Genomic DNA, 13,415 nt, shown 5'->3' on the forward strand with positions numbered 1-13,415 from the left:
TTTGAAGTCATGGTATTGAAGTTACTAAGCATTCTCATGCCATGACAAATAATTTGAGTGTGTCAGAGAAAGCAAAAGTGATTCGATATATGGCTATGAAGCCATGCACTTCTTTGCAGTCTGTTGTAGCTTGAACCCTTATATATTAACTATCAAGCCATCTCTTTGGTCTTTGTAGTGCACAACATTAAATAACTAAATTGCTATGGAAATTCTTGCTTTATTTACTCCATATTTTACTGTTGTACAGTGTGGTCAGGTTTGGAGTAAAACTTTGACGTAGAATAAAAAAATAAAAAAGACATTTAATGCCATCAAAGTGCTTCGGCATCTCTCAGTGGAATATATAGAAATGTCTGCGATTCCTTCTTTACGATATGCATTTGTTAAATTTACTTTGACTGTAGTTCTGCAATGAATAGAAATGTTTGCTTTGTATACTCATTGCTGTTTAATTTTCCAGTGCATAGCATGTCGCATGATTTTGTTTTAAGTTAGGGACTACTTGTGTCAGCTCCATAATATAGTGCCTTCTCTCTCCCCCTTTTTGTTTTTGTTTAGGGTAAAGGGGGTTTGTCATGTTTTGCCAGGCCTGAAATTTTAGCAAACAAGGCACTGCTGCTTCCGAAGCAATCTTCTTAATGATGAAACACTTTATAATGGCTCTATTTTATTAGTGTATTGCATTCATGAGACATGCTGGTGGCCTGTGTTAACATCACAGCTACATTTTCTGGCTGCTAGAGAAATTGCAATGTGAATGATGCTTGCGAGAGGCTGAACACCATCAAGAACCTGGTCTTGTGGCGTGCTTTGGTCGATTCTCTAATATAGGATGAGGATAGCTCCAGTGTAGGGTGTGTAGGATTTGTTGGGGTATGATTTGGGAACTCCACAAGAACACTGGGACCACCAAAAATATTTTTAAACTCTTAGGTGAGTGTTGCCATATCGGAAAGGTCGAGTTTGTGGCCCAAAAACCAAGATTTAGCTTTGCCAGAGCGGTAGAAAGGAACATGGTTTAGTGGTTTAGTGGTTTACATGGTTTAGTGGAACATGGTTTAGTTTAGTGGTTTACAATGTGGCCTATTGATTGGAAGTGCTCATTAGTTGTAGTTTCTAAGTCAGTTCTCGATGTCATCCACGTGTAGGCCAGGGAAAGCCTGCAGTTTTGGCAGATGGTCTTGATGAAAGTACAAGGCCATGCAGGGACAGTGGTGATCACCTCATTGGCGGCTTGTCTTAAGATGGGTCAGGGAATGGTGGAGGTGTGTGATAACCTTGTCATTTCAGGTAGGAGTAGATAAAAGACACGGTAAGGAAAAAGCACATACACCACTTGAACAGGAGCTTTTCATGCTGGAAGGCCAAGCAACAAAGAAGGCAGCTTAAAAGATGATGATGATGTCTACAGGGGATATAGATTAGGTTCCTGTGTAACACTTCCATCATTGGTATGTCAAGTTGTTTATTGCAGTGGTTTAGCTGGTATCATGTCAACTTCTAAGGACGAGGATGTAGGTTTGATTCTAGCCATGGTGGCTTCTGGTGGAAACGGAGTTTGAAAAACTGTTGGGGTGCTGTGCTTTCGGTTCACGTAAGGGTTCATAAGTGGTTGATAAGGTTCATAAGGTTCATAAGGCTTCTTTCATAAGTCCTGTGTTGCTCTGGGGCATTGAAACTATGAAACAGTCATTTGTCATCTGTAATGTGTGTGCTTAAGAGCATTTTTTCATGCCTGTTTAGGCATTAAGTGCTCTTCAACCTCTGCATGCATTTTCTTGTGAGAAAATAATTGAACTGCATAGCCAGATGTCTTTTGCTGTATCCCGTAGAAGTTCTCATGGTATAACACATCAAGAAATAATGTTTAGATGGGCAAATGCTTGCATTGAAATTGATGGCTAAGGCATTGAGGGACAGAAAGTGAAGCATAATAGCGACTAAACAGAAGAATGTTAGCTTTGCATCATTTCTATTCACCCACAAGAGCAGTTGTATTTTGTAAGGATTCTTTTCCTCCAATACTATTTATATCATTCATCATGAATTGCTCAGGCAATAGCTGTAGTGTGGCTTCGTACAAGCCAACGGCATTGTATTGCTCTACATATTAGTTATCACAAAGCACTTCCTGTATTTTTTTTTTTTGTCTGCAACATATTTAAAAATAAGTAGGGCGAATGAGAAAAAATATATGACAATGAAAAGAATTGCAGCTTATGGCCCAAGTTTTCTGTAGTCTCAAAGAAAGGAAAGAAAAAAATTGATTTCTGTTGCATAATTTTTCAAAAATCTTCGGGTAGCTGCACTCTGAAGTTAAGTCACAGAACTGCAGTTCATATTTCCCAGCACGGCGTAAGAATTTGAGAGGTGTATGTGAACTGGACCCCAAGTGAGAGAGAAGACTCGCTAATGTTTCGCACTTTCTGGGACCGATGGTACGGGAGAGCAGGGGCCGTCCGTCGGGGTCCCGCCGTGTTAGCATATGTGTGTTGGGAAAGTGCGCCCAGTAGAAGTAATAAAACATGTTCGGAAGCTTTTCTTTTTCATGCATTTTCTTCATTTTTGATTGCTGGTTATGGACTGTTTATTCTGGGAAAAGCATTGAAGCGAATGTAGGTGGCCGTATAAATGGGCATCAAAAAACACGTAGATATCTTGGTGGCTGCTCCACTCGGCGGTTTGTAGCATGTTAAATTATCCCCGGACGTAATAAGGACGATCCCGGAATAAAGATTGAAACACAAATTTGTAGTAGCCAAGTGCTTATGCTAGACCCTTACTCATATTACAGTGCCAGGAAATTGCAGAAAGACACATCCTTACAGATATCAGTGTAACTCGCAGATGCCACACAAACATAGGCGTGATAGAGGGCACCCACAAGTACCCTCTGGCATGATTTTGTGCTACTGCATTAAACGAAGCAAAGACCCTTTGTTGAATTTTTTTTTTATCCGGAGGCGTCATCATTGTTGCCTTTCTTTCCTCCCCCCTTTCTTTTAGGGATTGTAACAACCAAATCCATTGCACTAGTTGTATTCAATAGCAGCTCCCGCAGATACCTAAGGGAGCCTGGTCGGCATTTATTGATTTCAATATTTCGCCCGTAGTCTATCATGTATTGTTGCGTAGCTTTGCACAGCTGTATGTTGGGAAACCGCATTCGCTGTTGTACGAGGCACTGATTCAAATGTCATCTTTAGTTCTGAATAATTAAATGCCCATCAATCAACCAAGTTGTGAATTTTCATTTTCTCTAAGTACCTTCGCTTCCAACTTTTTTAGTCATACATACACAGTTTCTACGAGTGTGAGCCTGTCATTACAAAATTGTGCACACATAGCAATGAAATTAGCCTGCTCAGGCATTTTCCTGGCCACTCCAAAGAGTGTCCACGATAATGGAATGAACGTAAGTGATTGGCTGCGACGACCTAAAACCTCTAAATCACCTGATTCTTTCAGGTGTACTTATGAAAGTACAGGTGTTTAATGAATAGAGATAACAGGAGTGTTTGAATATGCACCCTGAGTGTGGACATTACACAGAGAGCTGCAAAACATGTATGAGAACACTATTATTGGTGTGGTAAAATGCAGGAAAATACCTTTACGCATTGTAACAGTATATTTGATTGCGGTGCACTGTCCATTCATTACACATGACTTGGTGCTCGAAATGTTTTTTTCACAGACATTGTCTGTCGGTTGAACGGATTGATCCTTACTCAGGATTGCATGCACTTTTCTGGCAATCGGGCTCCAAACTACTCGCACCATCTGTCACCCGAGTACCAGAAAATATAGTGACTTGCGGAGGCCCTCCCTCCACAGTCCCACCGTGCAGTTCATACACCTGTAATATTCTTCTATGTTTCCAAGCTGCTGCTGTAAAATGAGACTGAATAACCAAATATGCCTTCTTTTCAAAGCCGTAGCCTGTTGTCATGCATTGTGGTGATTGTGCTCACACATTCACTTTTATTCAATTTCAAAGTTTGTACCTATACTGCTTTTTTGTGCTGCACCCTATTTTGCCTGGCTACCTGTACACCAAATGAACCTTGTCTAATCTCGCTGCTTTGATGTACCAGTGCAAGCTCTGTGGAATTCTTGTCGTGAATTGTCACTGGGGGTTATTTTTTGGGTCAGCATAACCCATTGCAAGTAAGTTTCAGTGTAGCAAGAAATTTTAACTGCCACCAACACTACTAATATAGGCCGGTGTACTGCTGTGGCGCCAAAAAGTATCTTAAGTTTATTGCTTCACTCAAATCAAAGAAAGATTTACTAACAGCAGTCCCAAACACTGAAGCACTGCACAATACTTCCTGGACTGGTCTTTGCTTTATTTTCAATTCTGTATAATTAGGATATAAGCAATGATACCTGTGATGTCATCTTCTGTTTTAAGTAAAAGAAATAACTAACCTTGTATAAGCAGAAGCCATGGCTGTATTTTTTGCTTCTGTACTGTAACTTTATTTAAACTCATTATTTTTTTTTTATCCATTTCCTTCGCTAAGGCCTATGGTCCTGAGGATATGTTAAATAAGTGAATTTGTTATATTTACCATAGGTAATTTCTGTTTACTGATGTTGTGATCTATGAGACGGATGTGTCGATGTGAAGATTTAATATAACTTCAGGAAATCTATTGCTTATGTGCACATCAAAGAAGCAAACCAATGTTATTTTCTACAGCATTTGCTGCACTTCTTCTAGATTTCAAAACTTGAAGGCCTGGTTGCCTGTCCTTGTTGTTCTTTTTTGATAACATTTGCTCATTTAATTATGGAATATCCGAGCTAGAAAGGTAAAGGGAATCTCAATTGTTAGTAAGAAGCAAAGCAAAGCATAAAGGAAGTGAACTGTATAAGTTTAGATGAGGCTTAAGTAGCAGCATAATTCTTAGTCATTAAAGAAAGTGAAAGGACAGGTTGCTGCTGGTGGGAGTCAAATCCACAACCCCTGCTGCATGTGTCTTTTAACACCCATTTTATTATTGGATCTTCTATCTCAAGGGCTAAGTGAGTTTGTCACTGTACAAGCGCAGCACGCTTCTTGCCATAGTTGCTTTTCAGCCCGCTAGGAACTGCCAATACCGAGCGGTAGTGGAGTGAAACTTGCTAGCTAAGGCAACAGTGGTTTGTCCGTACATTTTGTTCGGTATTTATGTACACTATAGTTTACTGTTAAAAGGAGCACCTAGCTCGTAATTAAACCAACTTAACATATCTTCAGTGGAAAAAGTGCTTGATGGGATGCGATATAGGTCGACCCATGTTTGTAGAAAATTATTGGCAAGGTCTTCGTGTCAACACTGAGGTGTAATCATTCCCGAAATAATAATGTAGTGTTCGCTTCAACAGTGGGCTGTACTGCACATGTAAACTAGACCTGGGAGTTTTGTTAGAAAGCCTGATAACATTATTTTTGTTGGTGCAACTCAGTGGGACTCTGATCTTGTTGATGTATTGCTGTTAATACACCTGTTCTAACTGGCTTACTAACAAAGCATGAATACCCACCTTATAAAACCAAGTGTGCACCATTGAGTTTGTCAGGAGCTCGGCTGCACCACTCTTTCCGTGATGACTGCTGCTATGTAGCATTTGTTTTTTGCCTGTGATCTATCACACCTACTTAGTTGAAGCAGCACTGACTTGGGAGCTGTATGCCACAGATTTAAATTATTAAAGAGAAACAGCAGTTTATTGAGCAGCTGCATTTATGTCCTATGGCCAAGGTGCACGTTTTTAATTTTGCTTATGTATTGCACCCAGCTCCTCCATATCTTCCCCACCCTCTTTCCCTCTCTCTCTTTTTGTACGATGATGTGCTGTGACACTACATCATGACATCATTTGACATTTCAGTCTCAGTGCGCTCACAGGAAGCACTGTTCTAGTACTCATACTCTTGTCAGACGGGAAAATTTAGTGACACTTTGATAGAGTGCACTTTGCTTAACTGAATGCCACTCGCGACTTGTTACATGGCACAATAAAGTGACATTTCAAAGTGATGGCAGGGACAATTGGGTGCTACAAAAAGTACTTACGATGGGTGTTTGTATTTGAATAGTAGTCATTATTGCTGCTTTTTTATTATCAAAAATGCGTTTTAAGAAACAGTTTGTAACAGTAATGCCATTGTGCAGCTGGGGAGAAGGTTCTGAGGGCAAATATACGATAGCAGCTAGTTTTGAACTTCAACAACAGAAACACAAGATCGCTGTTTTTGTTGACTGAAACAAACTTAATTGGAATAATACTTGCAGAAATGTATATAACTCTTTGTTCTCTTGCTGTTATTGTTTACTCTTGCATTCAAGATTGCAGACTTTGAGCAAACTGGGCAAAAGCAGGTAATTTCACTAAATGCACTCGCTCTCTGGTGTAGTGCACCCTGTAATGTCACCACACATTCTAGTGCGACCGTGTGCTAGTGATGTTCACTCTGAATGACAGTCACTCGTACTGCAATTAAATTTGTCTGTCTTACGGTTATAACGGTCGGCTACATAAAGTTGTGGCTTTTGATGAGTTGCTTTTACTTAGTGTTTCATTTTTCCACCTGTTCTTGGTTTTAAAGTTTTCCACTGTAATGTGTTAGCACTAATTTTCCCTGTCTAGATAACTAGCATCGACTGACTTTTTGTCAATATAGCCATCCTCTATTTTCGTTTGTAATTAAATCAAATCGGCCTTCTTTTATGAATATTAACCATAGGGTCTGCGACCCTCGCCATTCTTCAAAAGCAGTCGTTTCACCCCATGCTCTTTTTTTTTTATGATTAAAGACTGTACTACTACACAACGTAATGCATTCCTGACATAGTGTAGATTCGGTAGGTATGGCAGTACCTAATGGTACTGTATTGTTTCCCATCTGTCTGACAGTGTCCGGCCAACCATGCTACCGCATTGGAGAAGAGTCCTGCTCAGGCAAACGTGACACGGCGCAGCCATCATCTCTTCATAAAGGTAGGAGCAGCAGTTTTCCTTGCTTTGTCTTTTCTTTTACAGGTGGCACCTTGAGGTAGAAGTAGCTAAGGCTCCTTGATAGAGGGGCTTTAGAAGCAGCCTGTACCCTAGGGCATTAGAGGCCAACTGCAACAAAATTTCACTTTGGGTCAATTGGTTACAAATGAGTAGTGTATACCACTCAAACAATCTTGGTAAAGCTGCAGGGCTGGTAATTCTCTAATTTCTTTATTAACAGCCTTTAAATAGCACTTAAGCAGCCAATGCATGCACCTGGTAGTTAGTGGTATTAAGCAAGTCCCAACGTGTCACCACTGAAATTTTTCTGGGCACTGTGGGCAACATGCAGTTTTGATCGTCATGCCGAGGAGCCTCACATTCTTTGTCGTGTATTGCTTCTGGCCATTGTTAATTTAAATAGCGGCGTTTATTTGTTTTACTATATTATTTTTCAAGTTTCGGTATAAAAAACGTGTGCTTTTTCGAGCCTTTCATGGTGCATCCACTTGCATTCGAAATGTGAAGTTTTGCATGGGGTCTGGTCTATATTTTTATTTGAAACTAGGCTTTTTTTTATGCGACCCAAAATTTTGCTGCAGATGGTGTTTAAATTTGGCTGCAGCTTGAAATGTATTACTGTTGTAGTAAAACTTTAATTCCACAGAGAAAGGGAATGCAATTTTTCAATTCATTCATTTTCAAGCTCTTGTGAGACAAGACACTACAAGACACTACTCATTTGTAACCAGACGGCTTGAATACTAATGTATTCAAGCCGTCTTTTGATGCTTCTGCAAAAACATATCAGTTCTTAGATGTCAGTCCAATACATATATTATATACTTTTTAATGGAGGTGGCCTAGTTGATTATCATAGTTTGGTAATTTTAGGTGCAGTTCTGTAGCATCACTCACTTTTACATTGCAGCATATTGAGGTTTCTACTAGTTATTTTAGTAGACATGTTTTTCATGTTTGCTTTGTTTAGCTCGTATTAGCATAGAAAGGGGTAAGGTTTGAGATGCAAAATAAGACAAAGACAGATGTACACTGATGAAATAAATCTTTTTTTGATAAACAAGACATTTTGGCTTCCATACAGAAGCCTTGTTCACAATGGGGAAAAAATAGGTTGCAGCGCCTGTTTAAAGGGACACTAAAGAAAAAAAAATGATTTCTTCTGCATCAGTAGATTACCTTGCTATGACACCAAGAACACCACTCTTACCACGATAAGATACTTGGTAAGCAAGAAAAAGCACACAAACGATAGAAAGGTGGCGGCGCCTCCTCTAAGTTCCTGCACCTGGTCACTGTGACGTCATGGATTTCGATGGCATCTTCTAGGGCCTACTAACTATATATAGCGGTACAGATTGACTATATTGTGTTCGAAAGGAACCAAATAATAAACATGGCAAGTTTCGGGAACCTTTACTAAGCCAATGCGGCCCAAATGTGAAAACATACTTTAGAATCCCTGACGTCACACTGACGTACCAGCGTCGGGGTTTCGGCGCGAAATTCAAATACTGATACTTCGACCTTCATTTTCTCATTAAATAACCAAACAATTATTTTGAAAGGATTTGCGTGCAGGACACTGAAATAATGCTCTGAAACGAAGGAACCGTCCCCCCGTCTTATGCTCGGTGCTTGTGCCACATGCTAAAACCTACTCAAACAGGCATTCAAATCTTTATTGCCCCACTGTGAACAAGGCTTTTGTATGGAAGCCGATACATCTTGCTTTATAAAAAAAAGTTTTCTTTGGTTGCAAGTCTTTCTTTGTCATGTTTCATCCTGACCAGACGGGCCTCCGTCAACGGAGACGGGCCTCCGATTGCAGATACAAAATAAGTACGTGTGTTTCAAGTAGAAGCATTTGGTCCTGGAATTTCCGCCAGGTTTGCTAGAAATAATTAGTAACTCCTGAAATTCCTTTTTCTCCATGAAATATCTTCTACCTAAGGTGTTTGATTGACAAATCAACTTCCTAAATGAGCACAGGGAGTTTTCAGTACCTTTTCAGTTATGCATGCAGTGACGTTAGCAAGGTCATTTAATTTTTTAGCTTGCAGCAGGTTTAATATTTTTAAATCCAACACTTGTATGTTGAAGCCCACCATGTTTGCATTAGCTATATCGGTGTGTTCCTGCTGGTTAAATATTGAACCGTTAGCAATTTTTCTCGTGTGGTCTGTACTGCTACGACACATCAGATGAGACCTTATAGCTGACGGCTTCGATCTCCCCGTCGGCTACTTTGTTTTCCCGCTGAAACCGGTTTGGCACTGGTTGTAGTGAGGGCTGTGAGAAACTAGTTTGTTTGTAAACGTAGGCAATACTTCCCACCAACTTTGTTCTCCAGAAGAAAAAGAAATTGTGATAGAGCATTTCACAATTTCTCATCTATAATAACCGAGTTGTCGCATCGAGACGCGAAGAGAATGAAGTCCATAGATGGAATGAACTGTTCCATGTCTTTGCGTTCGGAGACCCAGACTTGCCCCTTCAGCAGCCCGGTGCCTTCGCAACGCTCTTGACCGTGATGCTTGGACTGTGTGTGTGTCCTCCCCGCATCGGTTCGATCGATGGAAGCGAAGGAGGACGAGAGCGCGGTGTTTTTCCCCTTCGCCGACGTGTCGGCTGATCCAAGAGGCTGACCCCGCCCCGGACATACGCGCGTAGCGGCCGCGCACCGAAGCGCGCCCGAGCTGTGCGTGTCGTCCACTCGACACGGGCGGTTGTGCGTGCACCCCCCCTCCCCCCCCCCCCCCACCCTTGTATGCTCCTTCCGGCCCGTGCGGTGGCCTCGCGTTGCTATCCGCCGCTACCCTCGTCCTCGCATTTCGAAGCGGGCTGTGCCGCCATGCAGCCAGGTGAACTGGTCATGGCGACGTACAAGATGGCGAGGCGGCGTCATTCTCATTTAGGTCTTGGTTTATTGGGCGCGCTGAATTTATGAACGTCGCCGACGATTACCGATATACCGGACGGAGCGAGATCGGGTTGCTTCCTGGGTGATTGGGGAAGCGGAGGGAGTGTGTGTGTGTGTGTGTGTGTGTGTGTGTGTGTGTGTGTGTGTGTGTGTGTGTGTGTGTGTGATGGGGGGGGAGGGGGGGGCTCTATGGTTGGTGAGAGAGGAATATGCGGCCGGCGCGCACCGTGGTGCAGTCAGGCTTCAATATACGCGTGAGATATGAACAAGCTAAATCTTCCTTGCAGCTTGACTGGATAGCTTCGAAGTTATTGGCGGATACAGTGCATTCACTGGGCGTCCGCATAAGTACAGATTGGCACATTTTCGTTGCAGGACGCGCTCACGGACTGCGTTCATTAATGCGAAAGCACTATATGGCTCTTGAGGCGGGAAATCCGGCGTTGTCGGCGTCGGCCTGACCACGCGGAGGACCAAAAAGGCTACGAACGCTCGATCTTTGGTGCGAGTCAAACCCACGACCTTGCGTTGTGCGCACCTTGTGACGAACACTGTTGCTCACGTGACGCCACGGCGCCTCTGCTGACGTGGCCGCAATGCTTTCGCATTCACATCCACGCAAGGATAACGAAGTGCCCCTTGGAATTTTTCGTTCTTACGTTGAATGGCCATCGTACGTTCGCCGGTCACTACCGCGACATGTTTTTGTCGGTCCTAGATCACTTTCCGCCCAATTTTCTGGCAGAAAGAGAAGGATAAGCTATGTTTACGCCTGTTGTGGCGTCTTTGTGCACATAACCCTCGCTGGAACGCTGTGTGCCCGCTGGGAAAGTTCGTGCCAGAAACGCCATGGAAACACGTAGACGCGGGTCGCGTTGAATGTTGGATTGTCAATCTAAAGTGATTGAATGCTAGTGTACGCGCTGTTGCGCGCGTCATCGGCGCCCGAGGCGAACGCTTGGTTAGCTTGCTCATCCGGGGACTACAGCTGCGCGTTGCGTCGTAAGTGAACGGCGGCAGTGTATGCCTCCCAGATGGCCGCGCCGTTTGAGCCAAATTGAGCTAAGGATCACATCCTGCTTATACTAGCCCCGATTTCTTCCCCACTGTGGCGCCATGTGTGGTCAGAAAGGGGGCGCACTTGGCTTGGCGTTGATGAAAGCGATCGCGAGTATGAAACCACACCTTGCTTAGTGAGACGAAGGCGCCAGGAGAAAACATTTTTCTTCGGCGCCTGTACGCTTTGTAATCCCAGTAATCATGTCGACAAGAATTGGCGGCTTAAAGAAACCTTCCCCGTCAGCTAATTCGCTATTTTATACAGATTTGGATTTGTTATGGTCATTCACGTATTTATTTATGACTTACTGTTCAGTCTTTCGTGCTCATATTTTTTTCGGTGAAGGTCCCCCAAACACTTTTGGCCCGTGCCGCGAATGTAAAGGCCATCTCCGGCCGGTCTTGATGATTACGAAAAGTGATCGATTCATTATTTTGCATTTTGCGCTGTTATAGCTGATCCCCGCTGCTTCAAGCAACGGTGCTTCCACGTGACCACCTGTTGTCATGACGTCACTATGTGTACACTTCTTGGAAAACCGAAACTTGTTCGTTGAAAGGCTGACATAAGTAAATTATTTAGGGATATCTGATGATACCCGTGTCACATGGGCACTGAAAATGGCTTTAGCTTGCTAATGTCTTAAATTTTAATGTCATTCGTGGGGTGCCACACGGACATGCTTAACGGTATTAGAGCTTAATGCCATTCGGGGTGTAGTGCTTACTCATAACTCACCTGGCCATCAAATGCGTACTCACTTTCGGAATGTCTCCACAATTCTGACAGTACTTAACGAATTTGTAGCGAAAAACAATTAAGATATTGTTCATTAAAGAGCACTCTTTCTTTTCCCAGCGTAGTGCATTCTCACAGCTCGCTTGGCCATCGAATGCATCGAAACTTAAAACAGTTCGCGGCTGGGTTCACAAATGATATTCGTGAGGTAAACTACATGAAATACGCCTATTAATATTTTCGTGCCATTTCTTAAATGGTTGCTGCCTAAGTAATTTGTTTTAATTGCATTATGATTGGCAAGCAGCCTTAACGGTTTCATTGCAGCTATCGCGACGTCTGATGTCATCAAGAAACTTAAGGCCTCACATTTTTAATGGCATTAACTAATAATAAAACCGAAAATGTCGTTTCGGTGCATTCAAGCGCAATAAAAGGCAACTGACGAGAAGAAGCAGACCGGACAGAGCGCCAACTTCAACAGGGACCTAAACGGTTGCGCGGCACGTCGTAATTGCAACAAGATGGACAAGGGCGTAAAGTGTCCACGTAGAGTAGGGGGGGGGGGTGACGCCCCCGCGTGCACTTTCCAGAGTACGCGAACGTGCTGTTGCCCTCACTTCAAGAACGGTTTACATCACAGCCGGCACGTGTGGGTCGAGCACCACTTCGCGAGTGGCTAACCCTGCCCCTGGCCAGACTCGCCCAATTGAAGCCGCTCAAACTGAGGTTCGTATTGCGGATTTCTCGGTAACAGGATTGTTCGAAAGAAACCTTGCGCAGTTGTGCGAATATGCGGGGACGCCGTACCTCGGTAGACGTTATGACGCAGTCCGGTGTAGGCGTACAAGCACGGAGTGGGATCGTTTTCTGCCCTATTGAGCGCGCTCAGTGTAATCTGCAAACGCGTTTAAATGAAGCCGAAATTTAGTTATACTTATTTTTTGATAACTAATTCCATCGTTTCAGTTTAAACTTCCACGTATTGTGTTGTGTGTGTTCTGATGCCGTTTGTGGGTTAATTATCTCCGATTTTCGTGGGGGTCCCCCTCTGCATTTAATTTCCCTTTTTTTTTCAGTTAGTTTTCTTCGTTGCAGATTTTTTGAACACCTGCAAAAATGTACTAACAAATGAAAGAGCAAACTTCTGCGTCACTCCCCCTCTGTTTTTTTTTTTTTTTTTTTTTACAGGTTTCTTAAATATCGCGGGTGGCGGATATTTATTTGCCAAAGACATTCTCGCGCACTGCAGTACAAAACTATATTGAGCGGAATGCCAGTGGGCATATTTTAGCGCGATTTCTGGACGGTTATTTCGAAGCTGAGCCTATTCTCCGGATTCGTGCCAAGTGGACACGACCTCGTACTGCCAAGTTTCAATTCCGCAGTCGCAACGTGTGCCCAAAGGCAGGTAATGAAAATTTAATCTGGTGATGCGCCGACGGCGCGCGCTGTCGCTTCCCAGCTTATTTTCTATGTCGCAGCCTTCGCAAGTGTTTGCCAATCTGAGCAAGCGATGCTTCAGCTGCGCAATAACGAATGCAACTTTTTTCATTGGCAAATCAAGCATCGCCATTGGCCATGCAAATAATGTCCACCTCGCATAAAGCAGTCCACTTTTGATAAGGTGGAATTGCGTTATCCTATTTATATGCTTTTTTTTATGCATTAACTATTATT

General features: G+C 42.9%; 1 protein-coding gene across 3 annotated transcripts in view; it reads left to right on the forward strand.

The window, feature by feature from the left end:
- The window catches only part of Tlk (Tousled-like kinase), a 172,331-nt gene that overhangs the window by 5,694 nt on the left and 153,222 nt on the right, over positions 1-13,415 (forward strand). For all 3 annotated transcript variants that reach the window (XM_075681188.1, XM_075681190.1, XM_075681189.1), the window contains exon 2: positions 6,913-6,996. The gene's annotated coding sequence lies outside the window, so the exon portion shown is untranslated. The remainder of the gene's footprint in view (positions 1-6,912; positions 6,997-13,415) is intronic.

Source organism: Dermacentor variabilis, chromosome 2 (genome assembly GCF_050947875.1).
Source record: "Dermacentor variabilis isolate Ectoservices chromosome 2, ASM5094787v1, whole genome shotgun sequence".
Lineage (NCBI taxonomy): Eukaryota > Metazoa > Arthropoda > Arachnida > Ixodida > Ixodidae > Dermacentor > Dermacentor variabilis.